This window comes from Bos javanicus, chromosome 6, assembly GCF_032452875.1.
Source record: "Bos javanicus breed banteng chromosome 6, ARS-OSU_banteng_1.0, whole genome shotgun sequence".
In the NCBI taxonomy this organism is placed as follows: domain Eukaryota; kingdom Metazoa; phylum Chordata; class Mammalia; order Artiodactyla; family Bovidae; genus Bos; species Bos javanicus.
This window is the reverse complement of record NC_083873.1, coordinates 6,735,528-6,760,357: the sequence shown is the minus strand read 5'-3', so window position 1 is coordinate 6,760,357 and position 24,830 is coordinate 6,735,528. Positions and strand designations below refer to the sequence as shown.

The 24,830-nt window shown below is 40.2% G+C and overlaps 2 protein-coding genes and 1 long non-coding RNA gene across 11 annotated transcripts in view; 2 read left to right on the top strand and 1 right to left on the bottom strand.

Annotated features, from left to right (window-relative positions):
* LOC133249993 (uncharacterized) overlaps nt 1–24,830 on the bottom strand; it is a 350,474-nt gene that overhangs the window by 110,332 nt on the left and 215,312 nt on the right. Inside the window, exon 5 of one of the 8 annotated variants that reach the window (XR_009737195.1) lies at nt 14,860–15,253. The exons of the other annotated variants lie outside the window; for them this stretch is intronic. This is a non-coding gene — a long non-coding RNA (uncharacterized LOC133249993). Of the gene's footprint in view, nt 1–14,859; nt 15,254–24,830 lie in introns of those variants that run through there. 8 annotated transcript variants of the gene reach the window in all.
* MYOZ2 (myozenin 2) overlaps nt 1–24,830 on the top strand; it is a 385,146-nt gene that overhangs the window by 169,080 nt on the left and 191,236 nt on the right. The gene's annotated exons all lie outside the window — the stretch shown is intronic.
* SYNPO2 (synaptopodin 2) overlaps nt 1–24,830 on the top strand; it is a 204,923-nt gene that overhangs the window by 121,616 nt on the left and 58,477 nt on the right. The gene's annotated exons all lie outside the window — the stretch shown is intronic.

Sequence of the window (24,830 nt, the reverse complement as noted above, 5' to 3'; positions counted from 1 at the left end):
TAGCGCTAGTGGTAAAGAACTTGCCTGCCGATGCAGGAGACAAAAGAGACGCAGGTTCGATCCCTGGGTCTGGAAGATCCCCTGGAGGAGGGCATGGCAACCCACTCCAGTATTCTTGCCCAGAGGATCCCATGGACAGAGGAGCCTGGTGGGCTACAGTCCATGGGGTCACAAAGAATTGGACATGACTTAGCATGCACACACTCCAGTTTTTGTATCCTGACTCCTCGTCATGGTTGCAGCTTCTCTCGCTACTCAGATCTGAGGCATCGTCTGGTGGTTTTATTTAGAGGCTCTACTCTGGCTGTGATCATAGAGAAAGTATCTTCTACTCTGGACCCTGGGCAGGTAGTCAGGCAAAGCTAGGCTTATTTTATTAAGATAACTACCAAAACCAAGTACAGTAGATCTGAGAATTAATGGGAAGTCAATGTTAGTCCTTGAATAGTAAAGCAACTTGAGATAAATATTTATTAATCCTTTGACAATGATTTGCAGAATTAATTAAAGAAGGAAGAGACTGAAGGCAGGAAGCCAAGTGTGTAGTATGTAGGGACGGGGTGGGATGGGGTGTGGGTGTGGGTATGTGTGTTCTTTTTAAAAGGAAAAAGTCCTTTACAAGGTAGAAATGAAATAGGAAACACAATAGAGTGTGTGCGGTTGGCCATTGTAGAGAAACATAATTTTAGGGGATTTAAATTTACTTGGAAACTTTTTTAGACAAATTTGCTTCATTTTATGAAGTCTCTTGATTTCAGTTGGTTTAAAATTCAGAGGAAGAACATAGTCCATTGGATCAGATCGTCAAGTGCAGCTTGTTAACACATCTGCATGAAATTCTGACATCTTCAAACAACTTTCCACTCAACTCTTGGACCCATCCACTTGCTGCATAGTTGTGTGTAGGCCAGCAGCCCCCCTCCCTCGTCCATTTGCTCTTCAAGCACAGTTCTCTTAGCAGACAGATTTCTTGGCCTATACTCCTGTGACAAAGATTTCATCCTATACATAACCCACAGCCTCATACTCTGTTCTTAGATGTCTGTTGGGAACCTGTTTAACTGCTTCCAGGGTCTTCTCTTCCTCTCCACATTCTTCCTCCTCCCCACATTTTTCCTCCATACATATACATATATATATATGTATATATATACACACATATGTATGGGCTTCCCTGGTGGCTCAGACAGTAAAGCATCTGCCTGCAATGCAGGAGACCTGGGTTCGATCCCTGGGTCAGGAAGATCCCCTGGACAAGGAAATGGCAACCATCCTATACTCTTGCCTGGAAAATTCCATGGACAGAGGAGCCTTGTAGGCTATAGTCCATGGGGTTGCAAAGAGTTGGACACGACTGAACGACTTCACTTCACTTCTTCATACATATAGGTGCTTTTTGCATTTGAAATATTATTCTGAATTTTCTAAATTGTAAAGGATTCTCAAATGAATGTCTGTCTTCAACGGGTTGAAAATACATTCTATTAGCAAGTTTGATTCCTGAAGGGATGGCATGAGTTCATGCTTTACCTACTCTTCTTACCCAGCAAGTTGGGGGAGAGACAGTCTAAAGCCTGACTGGCTGATCTCCAGTCCCATGCACGGTCCCTGATCTAATTAATGTTCCCTTTTTATTGCTGTTGAACATTTAGTTCTTTTGGAGGTCTCTGGGTCAGTTACTGCCACCATATTAGGCAACCATCTGACAAATTGTTTTATACCTACAAAGAATCTAAATGTGGCATCCTCAGACCACTGGGCCCTGCTGGTGATGTTTGAACTACTCAGAGGATGAAGCAGATAGCCAAAAATATACCAATTTTAGCAGAAGACAGCTGGAGCACCACAAAATCTATAAACACACTTGTTACTCATCTCCTGTGCCTGTTGGGCAAGCAAGGTATGTGGCCCACTTGAACATCTTGTCGTGGAGAGGTTTCCTAGGAGGGCCTCCGGACAGAACCTGAGATGAGAAGAATCACATGAGCTTGGCATTCAGAGCATTAAAGTGTGTTTTTGGTTTAGTCCTGATATGAAAGAGGAGGCCTATCACCTAAAGGAATGTAGAGAGCTGAGGGATGGAATGACAATGGATTGGATGCATCAGTATGAGCACTCGACTCAACATGTGAACTGGGGGATCATGAAAGTCTGAGCGCTGATTGATTGCCAAAGTTTTCTTTAAAACTATTCAAGAGGTTCTGCACCCAGCAGCTCATCAGCTAGAGGGGAAAAAAAAAAAAAAAGCAAGAGTGTTTTGTAAGAGGCAAAAGCTAATTACAGTGCTAACTTAGGTCACATGACTGTAAGCTTGGCAGGAAATGGCGTGTAATTAATATGAATGTATTGGAAATCTGAAGTTTAAAATGCCAGGCATTGTAGAGCAAGATGTCCTTTGTTTATGGCTTTTGGTTATTTAGTTAATTTAATTTTGTCTTTTGTTTATCCAAATGCCTGCCCATACAAGAATGAGATTATCCTGATGGGAGATGTGATAAACCTAGATCTTATGATTAAATTGTCTGGAATTTCTAACCAAGTAACCATAGATCCGTGTATCATAAATAATTTATATGGATTGTTTTATCACTAACTAATAAAAATGCACACAAACAAATGTGTTCTCATAATGTATTCAATCTATTCTTCTAGATTTCTTGAGGGTACAAGCAATACTTTTACTTCCAATGCAATTCTCCATAGGATCTACTTGCTATGAACACTCAGCAGTGCTATCTCATGATCTAAATGCCTCTGATTGTTTTAGCTATTGTTGCAGGATGATTCCAGCCTTTAGCTCTCATCTGTAAAGTTCTTTAAATGTGTCTTTGTAATGAATCAAAGTCCTTTTTTTTGTTGTTTATTTTTAAAGACAGAACTCAGACCACATCCCACGTTAGGTACTTGAAGGGAAATAGATATCTCAACTGAAGTCTGCATTAAGCTCCAAGTGCAATGTATATAATGATAACAGCAACTATTAATACTGTTTACTACTTGTTGTATACCTATTGCTATGAGGAACACTTTATATAGATTGTGTCAGTCATTCCTCTTGATAACCGCATGGGTTAGGCCTATCATTCTCTTTTCACAGATGAGAAAACCGATGATGTATACAAGGAGTTATCTAGATGCAGACTTGTCTGATTCTGTCGGCCCTGTTTTGAGAGCAGCTGTGCGATGTGTTATGTAACTTTTGACCCTGGAGCCAGACTGCCTGGGTTTAAATCTTTCCTCTCTCATTTGCTATCTGATAACAATGAGACCTGGGCCAAGTGACTTATTCTCTCAATACCCCAGTTTTCTCATTTGCAATGTGGGGGACAGTAGTAGTATCTATCTTTTAGTGCTGTTCTGAGGATTAAATGAATTTGTATACAAAAAGCCCTTACAAGGGTGTTTGAAACACAGAAACATATAATGTAGGTTATTGGCATTACTCTACCCACTAGGCAAGACGTCTTTCTCACACCCCAGATTCATAAGTCCCAAACAAATCCATCGTCTTAGTTTCCCTAACTTGCTTCCTTTACTTGACTGATGGCATTGTCATCCAGCAAGATTTTCCAAATTGGAAAACTTTATATTCAACTATTGTCTCATTATTGACATAAATAAGTCCCTCAGTTCAGTTCAGTTCAGTTCGGTTGCTCAGTCGTGTCCGACTCTTTGCGACCCCATGAATCGCAGCACGCCAAGGCCTCCCTGTCCATCACCAACTCCCGGAGTTCACTCAGACTCACGTCCATCGAGTCAGTGATGCCATCCAGCCATCTCATCCTCTGTCGTCCCCTTCTCCTCCTGCCCACAATCCTTCCCAGCATCAGAGTCTTTTCCAATGAGTCAACTCTTCCCATGAGGTGGCCAAAGTACTGGACTTTCAGCTTTAGCATCATTCCCTCCAAAGAAATCCCAGGGCTGATCTCCTTCAGAATGGACTGGTTGGATCTCCTTGCAGTCCAAGGGACTCTCAAGAGTCTTCTCCAACACCACAGTTCAAAAGCATCAATTCTTCAGCACTCAGCCTTCTTCACAGTCCAACTCTCACATCCATACATGACCACAGGAAAAACCATAGCCTTGACTAGACAGACCTTTGTTGGCAAAGTAATAAGTCCCTAAATCCTGTCAAATTCATAAGAATATTATAAATGTATCCTGTCTTTCTCATTCCCACAAGAGTCACTGCCTCATCATGTATAGTCGGAACCTGTGCTGTCCAATATGGTAGTCATCAGCCATGTGTGACTATTGAATACATGAATCATGGCTAGTTTGAATTGAGATGCACTGTAAGTATAAAATGGGCTTCCCAAGTGGCTCAGCGGGTAAAGAATCCACTTGCAATGCAGGAGACGCAGGAGACATGGGTTCTATCCCTGCATGGGGAAGATACCCTGGAGGAGGGGATGGCAATACTCCAGTATTCTTGCCTGTAGAATCTGCTAGATGGAGGAGCCTGGAGGGCTACAGTCCACAGGGTCACAAAGAGTCCGAGATGCCTGAAGTGACAGAGCATGCATTCGTGCATGAATATAAAATACACACCAGGGTACAAAAACAGAATGAAAAGCAAAACTACTTCATTAATAATTTTTACATTGATTACATGTTGAAAGGATATTTTATATATATTGGAATAAATATATATTAAAACATTTCACTGTTTCTTTTTATGTTTTAACATGGACACTAGAAATTTAAAGTTATATATGTGACATGTGGCCTATGTCTGTGTTTTATATATTTCTATTGGCCAGTGGAGATCAGCCCTGGGATTTCTTTGGAAGGAATGATGCTAAAGCTGAAACTCCAGTACTTTGGCCACCTCATGGGAAGAGTTGACTCATTGGAAAAGACTCTGATGCTGGGAGGGATTGGGGGCAGGAGGAGAAGGGGACGACAGAGGATGAGATGGCTGGATGGCATCACTGACTCAATGGACGTGAGTCTGAGTGAACTCCGGGAGTTGGTGATGGACAGGGAGGCCTGGCGTGCTGCGATTCATGGGGTCGCAAAGAGTCGGACACGACTGAGCGACTGAACTGAACTGAACTGATTGGCCAGTACTAGCCTGAACTTTTCCAAATGCCTTCTTATTTTCTCTCTATATAATAATCTCTTACTTTATCTCTTTATCATTTCTCTATCTGCTACCTATTGTTAAAAGGTAAACTCAGGTATATTGAAAATTTCAAGAGTTTATCTGAGCATTTGCAGATTCCAGTTGGGCAGTGCCACACCTGAAGTTAGCAGCACTGCCTCCAACAGGAGAGAGGGGAAAGACAAATAGAAAAGGTGCAGAAGCAAAGAAAGGAAATTATAGATGGGCTGTAATGTAAAGCCTACTTAGGCGTTTGTGATTGCTTGGCCTTAGCATTTTGATTTTGTAACCTTTAGACTTAGGTTTTGGCTTGCTTACATTGGCAGCTACAGCATTAGAGCCACCTCTGTCTAATAGCCTCCTTGTTTAATTAGTTTAACACTATCTATTTGGCCACCTGATGCGAAGAGCTGCCTCATTAAAGACCCTGATGTTGGGAAAGATTGAAGGCAGGAGAAGGGGACGACAGAGGACGAGATGGTTGGATGGCATCACCGAGTCAATGGACATGAGTTTGAGCAAGCTCTGGGAGATGGTGAAGGACAGGGAAGCCTGGTGTGCTGCAGTTCATGGGGTCGCAAAGAGTCGGACATGACTGAGGGACTGAATGACGAGGATTCCTCTATTTATATATCTGATCTTGCTGTTTTCTGTCTTACCTGTCTTCATTCCCTTGTCCACACTGGTACTAAAGATATCTTTTAAAATACAAATCTGATGCAGTCTTTTCTGTAATGGAAAGCCTCTGCTAGCTTCTGTCATCTGCAATGTAAAGTACAAACTCCACCCCGGGGAATACATGAATCTTTCATTCTCTCTCCACCCATCCAGCCTCAGGCTTGGATCTGAGTGACTTCACTTCACACTTTCTCAATACTGAGCTGTGATTTGGTTCTCAAGTCATTTCACACTTTTTTTTTTTTTGCCTTTGCATATAGTTTCCCTTTTGTTTTGAATATTCTTCCCCCTTCTGATCTTTTGGGTGAAGTTTTATTTATTTTCCACAATCCAATTCAGACATCACCTCCTCCAGGGAGGCTTTCCAGCATTGTTCATCTCTCCCTCTTGTTGCATCTCTAAAGAACAAATGAGTTCTTTATACATACTTTTATTATTGCTTTGCCATATGTATAACTTGTTTTTCTGTCTGTTACCCCTACTTGAGTATATAGAATCCTCTATATCTTACTCCTTTCTATACTGACACTGAAAACAGCAATTGAATAAACAAAACAATACCTTCTCTCAATGAGATATACTGTCTTACAGTAAAAGTAAATATAATATTAGGCATAAGATATGCCCTAAGGGACAGAGAGAAATGAATGTCTATCCAGTGGGTAAGAGACGAAATCAATTAATTCTAACTGAAATTTAAAAGAAGGTATATTGAGGTCGGGAAAATTTGACTGACAGACTGACAAAAGGTGGCCTGATCTTTGTAAATTTCACATAGTCCAGGGCCTGACCATCAATTATCCAAATTCTAAAAACAGTTCTTGTCACTGTTGAAGCAGTAATGAACTCTGGGGATACTGACTCATGTTCCTAAAAGACCAAGAAGTCCGAGGGTAAGCTAGAATTCTGATTTCTTCCTTTAGAGGGAGGTTAAAGCACATTGACAAGAAGCCTGAATACTTGCCTCTCCCGGCCAGTGCTGTATCTTCCCTTAGAAACCACATTATTATGACAAAATGGCTTTGTGTGTGGAATCAGAACAAAGAGTTGAAAGACGCAACTGTGGGCACCTGCTGTACTCACGTCCACAGTTCGATGCACCTGGTATTGGAGGATCAAGACCTCCATCTGGGTACCTTCTCCTCTGGGCAGTACTTTTATGGGCACTGTTTACCTCCTTCCCTTTTCTAACTTCTGTAGCTGGACATCCTATTCAGAAAGACACTTTCTTTCTTTCGATAATGGTAATTCTTTCCATTAGGCTGCTCTTGTCCGTTTTCAGTTCATTTATCTAAAGTAACTCTGAAAATTCCTGTTCTCATCTGTTGCTGCTGATTTTATAGTTCTCTCTCAGAGGCAACCTCCTTTCCCTTATTCCTAGGATCTTAGATGTCCCAGATTCCTGCCAGGATGCATTTCCCTTTGGGGGAGGATGGAAAGAATTCAGGAAGAAGAGGAAAGCTTCCTGAAGGAGACAGTGTTGAGATTCTGAGAGAAGGTTGGGTGGGGGTGTTGACACGACACTGTGAAAGTACACAGAGCTGCTTTTTAGATTTCGGAGTCATCTAGGATTTGCTCAACTGATGACGCTTGCTAAACACATTTTTCCTTAAGTATGTATCAGCTAATTGGGTGGAATGACACGGTCCTGAACTTTGCCCTATATAGAGAGAGATTTTTAATACTCACATCTCACTGGCTTGATCGTATTCTAAACTTTGCTGCCTTTGTGCTGTCCAGAAGTATGCATTTAGTAGGTGAAGCATTCACTATTTGCACTGTTATGACTGCTAAGTAACAAATGACATTTAAAAAGCATATTTCCTTTTTGGTGAAACAACAAAATAAAATTATGCTATTTTGTATATTTTAGATATTATATTGGAGATGAAAAAATTACTCAAGAAAACTTATAGCAATTAAAACTCTTGCTTCTTAGTAGCCAGAGGATTTTAATAAGCAAAAGTTTAAATAAGCAAACAAGCTTATATATCTATGAATTCTGTCCTCTTTTAAACATCTTAATGTTTTAGTTCTGGCTTCAAAATTTACATCTTACAGAAAGAGCAACTTGGGAACTGGAGTCAGGGTCCTTAAGGTCTGCCTTAGTCTTCACTGTGTCACAGGCTGTGCAACCTTGACTAGGGATCTTAACCTCTCTGGTCTCAGTTATTCTCTGTGTGTAAAGGAGAGGATGGGCTGTGTTAAGTTTTCTTCAATCTCTTACTCCTCCGGGAGTCTGTGAAGTACTATTCCAATGGGCAAAATTCTGATATTTTTAACTTTATGTTCTTCCTTTCCTTTCTCCCTCTTTCCTTCCTTCATTTCTTTCCTTCTAACTTGTAGCAGAGGATGAAGAAGACAGATTCTGGTTGAAATGATAAGTTCAGTGAGATGCTGGCTACTTCCTGACAGTGTGATCCTGGGCAAACCACTTAACCCCTCGAGACTTAGTTTCTTCTTCTGCAAAACAGACTTAATAGCCTCTCAGGGTTGTTGTGAGGGTTAGACACAGTGTGTATATGGCAAAAATGGTTTAGCTGTGGTCACTGTTATTACTAATTTACTATGTCTGGATAGTAGGGAGATTAAATGAGTTTCCTGTTTTTGTCAAGACACAGTTTAGAAGGGGAGATAATATGTTTTCTAATAGTTAAAAGTTATGCAGTTATCCAGAAGAGAAACTCAAAGTCATTTTTTAAAACTCCTTTTAAAAAAAGTTTTGTATTTTTATATTTATCTGTTTATTTGGCCGCACCAAGCCTTAGTTGCAAGTGGAATCTATTAATAGTTCCTTGATTGGGGATCAAACCTGGGCCCCCTACAGTGGGAGTGCAGAGTCTTAGCCACCAGACTACCAGGGAAGTCCCTCAAAGCCATTTTTATTGAGTTCACAGACTACCAATACTCCTGCCTGGAAGGTAAAGTGGGATAATCAGAGGAAAGGCTCCATGAAGGAGGAACAGCCCTTTGGTCTGGGTTCTGAAGGAAACATCCAATCTGAACACAGGATGGACATTCTGGGAAACGCAAACCAGATTCTACACACAGAGAAGAATTTTCTTCTCACCTACTTCTCAGCTTTTGCACTGCTGCTTGGCGTGTTTACAAGGTTTTGAAGTAGAGACATTAAATACCTCCATGTTGTGGCCCAAGAAGTTATTTTTCCTTTGAGGGATCTGGCAAGGAGTTGAAGAGTTTTGAAGAATGGTCTGTTAACAGGGAGGAGCTCCAGAATGTGGGTCCCCCTGGAGGAAAAGCCAGCCTCCTTTAATAAGCAAGTGGAAGAGCACTGGCTGCTGTGTGAGGAGAGACACCCCATTATCACTCCATCAATCTTTCCTTGCAGGTAGCAAGGTTTGGCGACTTAATGAGGTGAGAAGGAGCAAGAGACTGACACACACAGAAGCCGAATCTAGAAGCAGGGGATGTCAGAGGTCGTTTCAGTCTTGCTTTGCTTTTAATGTCAAAGACCTTGCTCAAAGGTGAGAACCCCAGAGTTAGGGTTAATACTGAGCTATCTCCACTCTCCTTTTGGCTTGTCTGAGAAAAGGAAGCCTTCTTGATGACTGTCGTATAAAACAGGAGACTGCAAAAGACACACACACCCACAGGTAATGCAACCCCCAGAGATAGACACCCTGGATTAATAAAATAGCACAAGCTCATAGCTGCTCACATTACACAAGGTTCCTTTCTCGGCCCTGCAGTGTGGTGCTGAAATGCTGTCTAAAAATTTGTGCTGCTGCCTTCATACCATGGCCATATTTTGGAGCCTATGACTTCATCATCGTCTGAGTTGCCAGGGCTAGACTCCAGGAGAAAGGGGAAGGGAGGAGGACAGGAGGGAGAGGAAGCAAAGATCAGCAAGTTGATTTCATTAAAACATTTCATTCCACCTTTAGAATTCAGTGATGTCATGTGTGCAGAGGGTCTATGTCTTCTTGTTTTCTTCCTTCCTTTTTCCCCTCCCTCCTTCCCTTTCTTCTCTCTCAATGCTGCTGAGACATACACCTAGAAAATCTCTGAGCACCAAAACTCTGAAGTCATTCACTAGGGCACAAATAAGTTAGGTCTAGGATTTGAAACGAGTGAAGTAGAATTTTCTTGAGCTCTCTATTGTAGAATTTGTATTCCACGCTGGTCTCTGCCCTTACACTTTGCTCTCAAGAGGTCAAAAGTCACTCTCATTTCATAACCACCATTTGTTTCTCCTTGACTTGGTGCCCCACAAGGGGTGTCATTAACATGTGTCTAATGTGATGCATGCTTCCCTGGTGGCTCAGATGGTAAAGCGTCTGCCTACAATGCTGGAGACCTGGGTTCATTCCTTCGGTCAGGAAGATCCCCTGGAGAAGGAAATGGCAACCCACTCCAGTACCCTTGCCTGGAAAATCTCACGGATGGAGGAGCCTGGTGGGCAATGTGACGCAGGCCCCTTGAAACTGTGCAGCATCCTGGCCCTTCCATGTACAGTTAAAGGAAGAATGGATCAATTGACTAGGGAGAACAAAAGGAAAAAGAAAACTGCCTCACCTCAAACTCTTAGAACAGAGTCTTTTACAGATAAAGTGCAAGGACATTTATATATTTATATATATTCGTGTTTTGATACTGGCTGGTAGATTAAGGACAGATATTAAAAAAAAAAAAAAACTCAGCTCTTCAATATTTTCCTTAATTAAATACTCATAGTTCACTGAAGAATTAGGCAAGAAGCTAACCTTTCATGTCCATAAATCCCACAGATTATTTAATATTCTACAGTGGAATTTTGAGTAAATCAAGACAACTTTTATTTACAAAGTTCAGATTCACAGGTTACTCAGATCCAGTATACCTGAGAACCAGAATATTAAAATACAAAAACTTGGACAAAAGCCATGATGCTTTTTAGAATTTAGCTTTTAATCCTTATCAAAGTTACACACACCTTGTTTAAAGAGTCAAATATTTATAAAAGACTTGGAGATGAAAAACAATCAATTCTAGATTTCCCAAAGGTGACATTTTAACCTTTGGCTGTTTCCTTATTTATAAAATACACATTTATTGTGCAATTTCTTTATCGTTTTAGTTGTAAACATTATCCACTTGTCCAGGACTATGGAGAATGAAGATCATAGATGTTACCCCTACCATTCCCTGCCTCAAGCTCACATAATCTCCTTCCCTCTACTCCATCCGCCCAATATAATTGCGTCATATTTTGTTGAATCAATATCTAAGGCTTGTATTATGAAGTTAAGCCATAGAGTATGCTATGAGTACTTTTTCTTTTCTTTCACAACTTTTTCTTCTTAGAATTAACAGCTATCTTTCTTTTTTAGTTTGCTATGTATTTATCATTAACTCACCCCCAAACTCTCTGCATCTGTCTAAATAAACCTTATGATATTTTAAGACATATTAGTAACTCTATCAATATTATCTGTTTTGGAGACGTCTTGCCTAGAGTCTTCTGACCTGTTCTGATTTGGACTGGTAGCTCTTTTTGCCAGGTTTACAGCTAATTCCTGGAATCTCCCTTCTCAATCATCCTGAAGATTCACTTTCCTCTCTTTTGAGTTGATTCTTTATTTCCTAGATTCCATGTCTCGGTTTTTCTTCCTCATTTTCTTGACACACTTTCTCTAACTGCTTCCTAAGAAAGAGTGATGGGAGCTAGGTTTTTTGAGATCCAGTATATTTGATACTGTATTTATTCTACCCTCAAACTTCTAAGCTGGAAATACTTCTCAGAACTGTGAAGGTCTCAGTCTATATTTTAGTTTCCCATGCTCTTGTGAAGACCAAAACCATTCTGATTTTTTCATCTCTCGCATGTAACTTTTTCTCTTGGAAACATAAGTTTTTTGTGAAATTTCAAATTACGTGCCTTGGTTTGGGTGTATTTTCATCTGTTGTGTGGGTCCTTTTGAACTAGAAAGCATGAACTTCAATTATGGGAAATTTTCCTGAGTTACTTATTTGATAATTTATTTCATTTATCCTCTTTGTTTTCTCATTCTGAAATTTGTTATTTATACATTGAACTATTAGTATGTGTTATCTAATCTTCGTAGCCTTTTTCTTCTGTTTTCATCTGTGTCTTGCTGTTTAAACCTGTTAGTTTTTAGGATACTCTAGAAAATTTCTTCAACATTATAAATTCTTTACTGAGCTGTGGTATTTTTAATTGCTGAGAGTCTTTCTCATTCTTTTCTGTAGCATCCTGTTTCTGTTTCATGAATTCCATATCACTCTGGAGATACCACTGACAAACTTTTTGATGTTTCCCCCTCCCAGCATAGTTGTCATGTTTGCTTCTTGCTTGTTTGGGTATCTCTTGTAATAGAAATTTTCCTTAGGTTAGAAGACCAATTTCTTGCTACAGTAAGTAGGTGAACAGGTGGGGCCATTTCTTGGCAAAGCTCCTGGCTAATCAGAATCTCCTACTTTCCTTCTAGAAGGGTATAAAGTCCAGATGCCAGAGTTCCAGGAGCCCAGGCAGAAATGTGGCTGGGGCAGGGGAGGTTGTCTTAAGATCTAGTGGTTAATCTTTCACGTAAGCTTCCATTTTCCCTATGGCACACCCACCGTCAGCTGTACCTGGTGTCCTGCAAGGGTGAATAAAGGACATTTGCTTGGCGTGGAGAATAGGAAATGATATTGGGAGGTTCTCATGTCTTTTTTTTTCAACTCGTCTTCCTGTTTTCATTCCTGCCCTCAGCGTTACTTCAAGAGAGAACTGTTCCCACAAATTCATGACTCATTAAGGAATTCTACAGAACAAATTATGTTGTTTCTTGGCTTTCTCCATTCCTGACTTAGAAGTCAGTGTTCCTGGGTCTGCCTGTCTGTAGAACTATTAAAAATCAATTTTCTTTATAACCAAGGCAAGTTTTAAAACAGAAAATAAATACCTTTGGAAAATAATATGTGCAAGGAGCACATACTGAACAACTAAATCATTGTTTTGAAATAACATTAACACCAAGCTAGTCTAGGAACACATATCCAGTTGGAGCATTCAGCGACTATAATTATTATGTTCTACAAAGAGAATGAATTGTTTGATAGCAAAAAAAGCATCAGCCCACTGTGTGTCTATGGAGGGAAGGTGGGTTGTCTGAGCCTTTAACCAGAGGCCCTGGAGCACCAGAAAGGCAAAGGTGTCCTCTTCTTTAGCAAGAGAAAGCCCTGAGCAGAGGGGAAGGGGAAGCAGCAACCCACTCCAACCACACTCACCCTGACACTATCAGCGGTACAATATACAACTTCTTAAAGAGAAGAAAATGTGAAGGTGTGAAAGTTGATGTCCTAACCAGTGCCTTTTTTATAGTTTACAATATATAAAGAAAAAAAGATTCTTATGGAGAAGTTGTTCAAGATGGAATCAGAGTGTTTATTGAAAAGAAATATGACAAATACTCTTAGGAACAGAAGTGGACTATATAGGTCTTTTCAGTTCAGTTCAGTTCAGTCGCTGTCATGTCCGACTCTTTGTGACCCCATGATTCACAGCACGCCAGGCGTCCCTGTCCATCACCAACTCCTGGAGTTCACTCAGACTCACGTCCATCGAGTCAGTGATGCCATCCAGCCATCTCATCCTCTGTCGTCCCCTTCTCCTCCTGCCCGCAATCCCTCCCAGCATCAGGATCTTTTCCAATGAGTCAACTCTTTGCATGAGGTGGCCAAAGTACTGGAGTTTCAGCTTTAGCATCATTCCTTCCAAAGAACACCCAGGACTGATCTCCTTGCAGTCAAAGGGACTCTCAAGAGTCTTCTCCAACACCACAGTTCAAAAGCATCAATTCTTCGGCGCTCAGCCTTCTTCACAGTCCAACTCTCACATCCATATATGACCGCAGGAAAAACCATAGCCTTGACTAGCCGGACCTTTGTTGGCAAAGTAATGTCTCTGCTTTTGAATATGCTATCTAGGTTGGACATAACTAGAATACAAATTATCCAGGAAATTTGTGTTCAGTAACCCAAACATCAAAGAAATTTCTGGCTGTGAAAAAAGTTTTAATATCTGAAATTCCATAACTACTTCTTTGGTTGTAAGCTCTAAAAATGTTCATGGAAGCCTTGGGGTTTACTAAGAAAAGCCATGTGACTGCCAAGTACTTAGGCAGTCTTATAAAGAAAATAAAAGAATGTTTGGGGAAAAAATATGACAGCTTCATAATCTAAGGTACTTATTCCATCAAGAAATGTCAATAATCAAAGATGAAACTAATAAATTAGAGACCTAGTGAGCATCACTAATATCTGTATGTAAATCAATGAATTGAATTTTAGGTAATCCTCCCCAAATATGATTGTTATTTATTTTAAAATTTCTATTATAATACTCATAATATTTTATTTTTATAATAGATACATCTGGTGGTAACTATTTCATTATGTTAACAGCTTTCCCATTTAGCTATAAGAGCCAGGGTAATCTGCCATAGCCAGCATATTGCCACACCCAGACACTGTCTCCCTAATTATCATGTCTTTCAATCTACATTTATTATCAACCAAGCTTTCCTTTATTGTGTGCTTGTAACAATTTTTGTGGCCACCTAGATTATTTCATATTTCTTCTGGTCCTCTTAATATTTTGTCTTGTTGCTTCACTGTTTTATTCTTTTTTCAATTGCATTCATGGACTTCTAGGGATAACAGACATCACATTAAGAAATGCATTTGGCTTTTTCTACCAGGTAGAAAAATGTCATGTACACTGTCAAGTGGCTGATAGACATTTCTCTTCACACACACACATGAAAAGAAAGATAGAGAGAAGCCAGAATATTCCTAAAATATACCAAAAACCCTAAGGTATATGAGAAGGTGGACTTTCAGGAGGCACTAGTGGTAAAGAATCTACCTACCAATTCAGGAGACATAGGAGATGCTGGTTTGACTCTAGTTCAGGAAGATGCCCTGAAATAGGAAATGACAACCCACTCCAGTATCCTTGCCTGGATAATTCCATGGACAGAGGAGCCTAGTGGGCTACAGTCTTTGGGGTTGCATAAAGCTGGACATGGCTGAGCACACACACACACACACATGCAAATCAGAAGGCACACTTCTATTTTACTAGTAACATTTTTTTAATGGAGGACATGGGAAAACGACGGTCATACTAATATTTTTAAAAACTGAAAGTAATACCATTTTATCTGAGAGTTTGGTTTTTAAATTACTGAACAATAGAGAGTGAATAAAGTACTTAGATTTATATCTATAAGCCTTATGTGACATAAGCCAAAATCTAGATTTCACAATGCGTTCATCATTTTATAAGCACACAATTACCTTGCTCAGAATCAAGTTCACAATTCAATTTGGACTTTGTACAGCACAAAACAGTATTGTACTCATCACCAGTGTCAGGCTATCCGTGGCCCAGGTCTTCTACATTCTTCAATCTTGGCTCTTCATGCAGAAGTATCAATTCATGTTTCCTCCAATCGTATTTTCCTATGGATTTCGATTTTTTAAATACTGATTTTGGGGGAACATATGGACCATCTGGATTATACACTTATATGCTAACAATATTATCTCATATTTTTACTATGTATATTTTGTTTCAAGGGCTATGCTTACTTGCTTACTGCTGTGCTTACTTGCTCAGTCGTATCTGACTCTTTGCTACCCCATGGACTGTAACCTGCCAGGTTCCTTTGTCTGTGGAATTTTGCAAGCAAGAATACTGCAGTGGGTTGCCATTACCTCTTGGAGAGAAACTTCCTGACTCAGAGATCAAACCTGTGTCGCTTGCATCTCCTGCATTGGCAGGTGGGTTCTTTACTGCTGCACCATCAGGGAAACCCCTTCAAGGACTATAGACATGTCAAATATAAATGTGTTAGTAAAGGAATCTGTCAGCAAAAACAAGACCAGGAGCTGCCTGTGGATCAGATCATCAAATCCTTATTGCAAAACTCAGACTTAATTGAAGAAAGTAGGGGAAACCACTAGACCATTCAGGTATGACCTAAATCAAACCCCTTACAATTATACACTGGAAGTGAAAAATAGATTCAAGGGACTAGATTTGATAGACAGAGTGCTTGAAGAACTATGGACAGAGGTTTGTGACATTGTACAGGATGCAGTGATCAAGACCATCCCCAAGAAAAGAAAATGCAAAAAAGGCAAAATGGTTGTCTGAGGAAGCCTTTCAAGTAGGTGAGAAAAAAAGATAAGTGAAAGGTAAAGGAGAAAAGGAAAGATAAATCCATCTGAATGCAGAGTTCCAAAGAATAGCAAGGAGAGATAAGAAAGCCTTCTGCAGTGATAAATGCAAGAAATAGAGGAAAACACTAGAATGGGAAAGATTAGAGATTTCTTCAAGAAAATTAGAGATACCAAGGGAACATTTCATGCAGAGATGGGCTCAATAAAGGACAGAAATGGTATGGACCTAACAGAAGCAGAAGATATTAAGAAGAGGTGGCAAGAATAAACAGAAGAGCTATACAAAAAAGATCTTCATGACCCAGATAATAACAATGGTGTGATCACTCACTTAGAGCCAGACATTCTCGAATGTGAAGTCAAGTGGGCCTTGGGAAGCCTCACTACAAAGCTAGTGGAGGTGACGGAATTCCAGTTGAGCTATTTCAAATCCTAAAAGACGATGCTGTGAAAGTGCTGCACTCAATATGCCAGCACATTTGGAAAACTCAACAGTGGCCACAGGATTGGAAAAGGTCAGTTTCCATTCCAATCCCAAAGAAAGGCAATGCCAAGGAATGTTGAAACTACCACACAATTGCACTCTTCTCACTCGCTAGCAAAATAATGCTCAAAATGCTCAAAATTCTCCAAGTCAGACTTCAACAGTACATGAACCATGAAATTCCAGATGGTCAAGGTGGATTTAGAAAAGGGAGAGGAAACAGAGATCAATTTCCCAACATATACTGGATCATAGAAAAGCAAGAGATTTCCAGAAAAACATCTACTTCTGTTTTATTGACTGTGCCAAAGCCTTTGACTGTGTGGATCACAACAAACTGTGGAAAATTCTTCAAGAGATGGGAATACCAGGCCACCTGACCTGCCTCCTGAGAAATCTGTATGCAGGTCAAGAAGCAACAGTTAGAACCAGGCATGGAACAACTGACTGGTTCCAAATTGGGAAAGGAGTCCATCAAGGCTGTATATTGTCACCATACTTATTTAACTTATATGCAGAGTACATTAAGAGAAACACTGGGCTGGATGAAGCACAAGCTGGAATCAAGATTGCCCTGAAAAATAGTGATAACCTCAGATACGCAGATGACACCACCCTTATGGCAGAAAATGAAGAGGAACTAAAGAACCTCTTGATGAAAGTAAAAGAGGAGAGTGAAAAAGTTGGCTTAAAAGTCAACATTCAAAAAAACTAAGATCATGGCATCCGGTCCCATCAGTTCAGTTCAGTTCAGTCGCTCAGTCGTGTCCGACTCTTTGTGACCCCATGAATCGCAGCACGCCAGGCCTCCCTGTCTATCACCAACTCCCGGAGTTTACTCAGACTCACATCCATCAGTTCATGGCAAATAGATGGGGAAACAGTGGAAACAGTGGTAGACTTTATTTTCTTGGGCTCCAAAATCACTGCAGATGGTGACTGCAGCCATGAAATTCAAGGATGCTTGCTCCTTGGAAGAAAAGCTATGAATAACCTAGACAGCATATTAAAAAGCAGAAATATTACTTTGCCAACAAAGGTCCATCTAGTCAAAGCTATGGTTTTTCCAGTGGTCGTGTATGGATGTGAGAGTTGGGCTATAAAGAAAGCTGAGTGCTGAAGAATTGATGCTTTTGAACTGTGGTGTTGGAGAAGACTCTTGAGAGTCCCTTGGACTGCAAGGCGATCTAGCCAGTCCATCCTCAAGGAAATCAGTCCTGAATATTCATTGGAAGGACTGATGTTGAAGCTGAAACTGCAATACTTTTGCCACCTGATGCAAAGAACTGACTCATTGGAAAAGGCCCTGATGCTGAGAAAGATTGAAGGCAGGAGGAAAAGGGGATAACACAGGATGAAATGGTTGGATGGCATCACTGACTCAATGGACATGAATTTGAGCAAGCTCTGGGAGTTGGTGGTGGACAGGGAAGGCTGGTGTACTACAGTCCATGGGGTTGCAAGGAATCGGACCCAACCGAGTGACTGAACTCAACTGAACTGAAAGGAATCTGTGAAAGTGCATCTTAAATGTACACTCAATCACAAGAAATCTCTTTTCACATCATTGTGAATAACAAGTAGATTGGGTCCATCAACTGTAATTGTTGTCTATGGAGAATCTGCAAGAAACATCATTATGAGAGACAGAGGAGGCAGGAGGAGGGGAGGAGTGGATAAAAGGATAGAAGGATAAAAGGATAGAAAGATGAAAGGGTGGGGGCAAGGAAGGATAGACAAATGAAAGACAGAAATGGGAGACTAAATTTTGCAGCAGATAATGTAACAGCTTTCCACTTCAGAGAGCTTTGTTCAGGAACTCTACCATAAACATCTTCATATGTTTCAGAGTATAGTACTTTGCACATACTGTGTGCTTAATACACAATTTGTTGTTGGATTAAAACAATCCTCATGGGTTCAGTGCCCCTCTGACTCCGATGATTCTCTATAGTTATCAAGGCATGTCATATAACCAGCCTTTTAAGATTGAGGTTCAATTGCTAAGTTCTTCCTGTTCTCTGGAGCCAGCCTGGGGAAGGCAAGCCCAGAACAGTCCCTGCTCCTGGAGACAACTCAGTACTTGGTGAAGCAAACTCTTAATGAAAGCAAGTCTTAGCAAATATAAATGTGATCAAACAGTAAAAGAGATGTGTTACTATGAAAGATGGATGCCAAACCATTTCACTTCAAAAAAAGGTATTGATTTGATATTTTCATTCAAATTCAGATTGTTTCATGAGAAGAGGAGGAGACTCAGTATCACTTAAATTTTCTTTTACAATTTGTAAAATTAGTCAAGCCCTGATTTGAATAAATTAACATGTTTTTTTTTCTTTAAAAGCATAATTTATACAGACTGTTCTGTAGTGTGCTCAATTACACCAAATGATTTTATACTGAATCTTAATTGATTAAAATACTTTAATGCATTTATTTGTCATTTGACTGTTCCATTTCCTTCAAATATTAGAAGATGCCATATTATGCTCAACTAATTTAATTAATGTGGAGATAATTTTTCCTGTAAAACAAGGCTTGGTAATTCCGTTTCTTTGCTTCAGGTTTGTGTAATAATAGAGAGGAAATGGAAATGTCATCATATTTAGTTTCAAATGAAAATCAAGAACAAATGGAAATTCCTGTCTTTAGCATGTTAAATTTTATGAGCAGATAGAGAATACAAATTACAGCTGAAGTAATAAAAATTTGAATGTGCTGTTATATTTGCACTATGCATTTAGTACAAGTATTGTCAAATGGTACTTGGAATTTTCATATGGCGGGGGGCTACACAGAGTAGTGCCTGCATGATCTGCTGAAGGGGTGATTTCTGGATTATAGTTTTCCCCATAAGTGACCTTTAGCTGCACTCTAGTTTATACTATGTTTATCACTTCTAATCCATAAAGTCTTGATTTTGGATCATCTCAGTTTTCAGAACCATAGAATTTATACAGTTAAAGTTCAGTTCAGTTTAGTTGCTCAGTCATGTCTGACTCTTTGCGACGCCATGAACTGCAGCACACCAGGCATCCCTGTCCATCACCAACTCCCACAATCTACCCAAACCCATGTCCACTAGTTGGTGATGCCATCCAATCATCTCATCCTCTGTCGTCCCCTTCTCCTCCTGCCTTCAATCTTTCCCAGCATCAGGGTCTTTTCAAATGAGTCAGCTCTTTACATCAGCTGGCAAAAGTATTGGTGTTTCAGCTTCAACATCAGTCCTTTCAATGAACACGCAGGACTGATCTCCTTTTTGATGGACTGGTTGGATCTCCTTGCAGTCCAAGGGACTTGCAAAAGTCTTCTCCAACACCAGAGTTAGAAAGAATCAATTCTTTGTCACTCAGCTTTCTTCACAGTCCAACTCTCACGTCCATACATGACCACGGGAAAAACCATAGCCTTGACTAGACAGACCTTTGTTGGCAAAGTAATGTCTCCGCTTTTCAATATGCTATCTAGGTTGGTCATAACTTTCCTTCCAAGGAGTAAGCGTCTTTTAATTTCATGGCTGCAATCACCATCTGCAGTGATTTTGGAGCCCCCCAAAAATAAAGTCTGACACTGTTTCCACTGTTTCCCCACCTATTTCCCATGAAGTGATGGGACGAGATGCCATGATCTTAGTTTTCTGAACATTGAGCTTTAAGCCAACTTTTTCACTCTCTTCTTTCACTTTCATCAAGAGGCTCTTTCGTTCTTCTTCACTTTCTGCCATAAGGGTGGTGTCATCTGCATATCTGAGGTTATTGGTATTTCTTCCGGCAATCCTGATTCCAGCTTGTGTTTCATCCAGCCCAGTATTTCTCGTGACGTACTCTCCATATAAGTTAAATAAGCAGGGTGACAATATACAGACTTCACGTACTCCTTTTCCTATTTGGAACCAGTCTGTTGTTCCATGACCAGTTCTAACAGTTGCTTACTGACCTGCATACAGATTTCTCAGGAGGCAGGTCAGTGGTCTAGTATTCCCATCTCTTTCAGAATTTTCCACAGTTTGTTGTGATCCACACAGTCAAAGGCTTTGGCATAGTCAATAAAGCAGAAATAGATGTGTTTCTGGAACTCTCTTGCTTTTTTGATGATCCAGCAGATATTGCAAATTGATCTCTGGTTCCCCTCCCTTTTCTAAATCCACCTTGAACATCTGGAAGTTCATGGTTCACATACTGTTGAAGCCTGGCTTGGAGAATTTTGAGCATTACTTTGCTAGTGTGTGAGATGAGTGCAATTGTGTGGTAGTTTCAACATTCCTTGGCATTGCCTTTCTTTGGGATTGGAATGGAAACTGACCTTTTCCAGTCCTGTGGCCACTGCTGAGTTTTCCAAATGTGCTGGCACAATGAGTGTAACACTTTCACAGCATCATCTTTTAGGATTTGAAATAGCTCAACTGGAATTCCATCACCTCTACTAGCTTTGTTTGTAGTGATGCTTCTTAGGGCCCACTTGACTTCACATTCCAGGATGTCTGGCTCTAAGTGAGTGATCACAACATTGTGATTGTCTGGGTTGTGAAGTACAGTTCTGGGTTTTTTGTACAGTTCTGTGTATTGTTGCCACCTCTTCTTAATATCTTCTGGTTCTGTTAGGTCCATACCATTTCTGTCCTTTATTGAGCCCATCTCTGTAGGAAATGTACCCTTGGTATCTCTAATTTTCTTGAAGAGATCTCTAGTCTTTCCCACTCTACTGTTTTCCTCTAATTCTTTGCGTTGATCACTGAGGAAGGCTTTCTTATCTCTCCTTGCTATTCTTTGGAACTCTGCATTCAAATGGGTATGTCTTTCCTTTTCTCCTTTGCTTTTTGCTTCTCTTCTTTTCACAGCTATTTGTAAGGCCTCCTCAGACAGCCATTTTGCTTTTTTGCATTTCCTTTTCTTGGGGATGGTCTTGATCCCTGTCAGCTGTACAATGTCATGAACCTTTGTTCATAGTTCATCAGGTCCTCTGTCTATCAGATCTAGTCCCTTAAATCTATTTCTCAATTCCACTGTATAATCATAAGGGATTTGATTTATAGTTAAAAGGACATGCTAAAAAACCTGAAAATAAAGATCATAAACTCATTTTCACAGTCTCCTTGAAAAGTATGGTTATTTTGAAGCTCAAAAGAGTTACCACAATCTCTTGGAAGAAGTCACTTAATAAAGATCTGTCTTTAAGTCACTCAGCCTCACACACACACACACAGAACTGATTGGCCCCCAACATATTTCCTTAAAGTATTGTATAGAAAATAATAATAGGTATCAAATAACAGGCTTCAAAATTCCCTGAGAAGTTTGTTAAAAATGCACATACATAGATCCTAGGTGCTAAGATTTGGTTTTTGTGGAAGAGAGGGGAATAAAAACTGGATTTTTGCATTTCAAAATTCCTCTCCAAAGTCTGAAGTTCCTGAAGGTTATAAACCCCTGTCCTAGAGGGCCATCACTGGTTGACAAGCCTTTAGTACAGGACAGTCTTGAATCCTAATGTGTATGTATATGAATCACTGGGGGATCTTAAAATGCAGATGTTGGTTCATCTGGGTTGGGGGATAGAATTCTGTGGTTCTAACAAGTCCCCAGGTGGCTCCAATGTTGCTTGTCTGTGAATCTCACTTTGAATAGCAAAGATGGGATTTTTCTAGACATTTTGTAGGTGAGCTAACAGGTATTTGTTTTGAAGTATTCTACAAGATGCTGCTGTTGCTATTTAGTAGCTACATCATGTCCAACTCTGCGACCACATGGACTGTAGCCCGCCAGGCTCCTCTGTCCATGGAGTTTTCCAGACAAGCATACTGGAGTGGGTTGCCATTTCCTCCTCCAGGGAAACTTCATGACTCAGGGATTGAACCTGTATCTATAGTATCTCCTGCATTGGCAGGCAGATTTTTTACCACTAGCACCACCTGAGAAGCCCTTATGTTAATAAATGAGTATTGTTTAGTCCCTAAGTCAGGTCCGACTATTTTGTAAACCCATGAAATATGAACTTCCCAGGTTGGTAGGTACCAAATATGCTACTGGAGATCAGTGGAGAAATAACTCCAGAAAGAATGAAGAGTGGGAGCCAAGGCAGCAACACCCAGTTGTGGATGTGACTAGTGATGGAAGTAAAGTCCGATGCAGTAAAGAGCAATATTGTATAGGAACCTGGAATGTTAGGCCCACAAATCAGGGCAAATTGGAAGTGGTCAAACAGGAGATGGTAAGAGTGAACATTGACATTTTAGGAATCAGTGAACTAAAATGGACTGGAATGGGTGAATTTAACTCAGATGACCATTATATCTACTACTGTGGGCAAGAATCCCTTAGAAGAAATGGAGTAGCCCTCATAGGCAACAAAAGAGTCTGAAATGCAGTACTTGGATACAATCTCAAACACAATAGAATGATTTCTGTTCAATTCCAAGGCAAACCATTCAGTATCACAGTAATCCAAGTCTATGCCCTGACCAGTAATGCTGAAGAAGCTTAAGTTGAATGGTTCTATGAAGACCTATAAGACCTTCTAGAACTAACACCCAAAAAAGATGTCCTTTTCATTATAGGGGACTGGAATGCAAAAGTAGGAAGTCAAGAAATACCTGAAGTAGCAGGCAAATTTGGCCTTGGAGTACAGAACGAAGCAGGGCAAAGACTAATAGAGTTTTGACAAGAGAATGCACTGGTCATAACAAACACCCTCTTCCAACAACACAAGAGAAGACTCTACACATGGACATAACCAGATGGTCAATACCAAAATCAGATTGATGATATTCTTTGCAGCCAAAGATGGAAAAGCTCTATACAGTCAGCAAAAACAAGACTGGGAGCTGACTGTGGCTCAGATCATGAACTCCATATTGCCAATTTCAGACATAAATTGAAGAAAGTAGGGAAAACCACTAGATCATTCAGGTACGACCTAAATCGTATCCCTAATGATTATACAGTGGAAGTGAGATATAGATTCAAGGGATTAGACCTGATAGAGTGCCTGAAAAGTATGGACAGAGGTTTGGACATAGTACAGTAGGCAGGGATCAAAACCATTACCAAGAAAAAGAAATGCAAAAAGGCAAAATGGCTGTCTGAGGAGGCCTTACAAATAGCTGTGAAAAGACGAGAAACAAAAGACAAAGGAGAAAAGGAAAGATATACCCATTTGAATGCAGAGTTCCAAAGAATAGCAAGGAAAGATAAGAAAGCCTTCCTCAGTGATCAATGCAAAGAATTAGAGGAAAATAATAGAATGGGAAAGACTAGAGATGTCTTCAAGAAAATTAGAGATACCAAGGGTACATTTCATGCAAAGATGGGCTCAATAAAGGACAGAAATAGTATGGACCTAACAGAAGCAGAAGATATTAAGAAGAGGTGGCAACAATACACAGAAGAACTATACAAAAAAAGATCTTTATGACCCAGATAATCACAGTGGTGTGATCACTCACCTAGAGCCAGACATCCTGGAATGTGAAGTCAAGTGGGCCTTAGGAAGCATCACTACAAACAAAGCTAGTGGAGGTGAATTCCAGTGGAATTCCAGTGTGGAATTCCAGTTGAGCTATTTCAAATGCTAAAAGATGATGCTGTGAAAGTGCTGCACTCAATATGCCAGCATATTTGGAAAACTCAGCAGTGGCCACAGGACTGGAAAAGGTCAGTTTCCATTCCAATCCCAAAGAAAGGCAATGCCAAGGAATGTTCAAACTGCTGCACAATTGCATTCATCTCACACACTAGCAAAATAATGCTCAAAATCCTCCAAGCCAGTCTACAACAGTATGTGAACCATGAACTTCCAGATGTTCAAGGTGGATTTAGAAAAGGGAGGGGAACCAGAGATCAATTTGTAACATCTGATGGATCATCAAAAAAGCAAGAGAGTTCCAGAAACACATCTATTTCTGCTTTATTGACTATGCCAAAGCCTTTGACTGTGTGGATCACAACAAACTGTGGAAAATTCTTCAAGAGATGGGAACACCAGATCACCTGACCTGCCTTCTGAGAATCTGTATGAAGGTCAAGAAGTAACAGTTAGAACTGGTCATGGAACAACAGACTGGTTCCAAATTGGGAAAGGAGTACATCAAGGCTGTATATTGTCACCCTGCTTATTTAACTTATATGCAGAGTACATGATGAATACTGCTGGAGTAGATATAGCACAAGCTGGAATCAATACTGCTGGGAGAAATATCAATAACCTCAGATATGCAGATGACCCCACCCTTATGGGAGAAAGTAAAGAAGTAAAGAGCCTCTTGAAGAAAGTGAAAGAGGAGAGTGAAAAAGTTAGCTTAAAGCTCATTCTGAAAACTAAGATCATGGATGCAGTCCCGTCATTTCATGGCAAATAGATGGGGAAACAGTG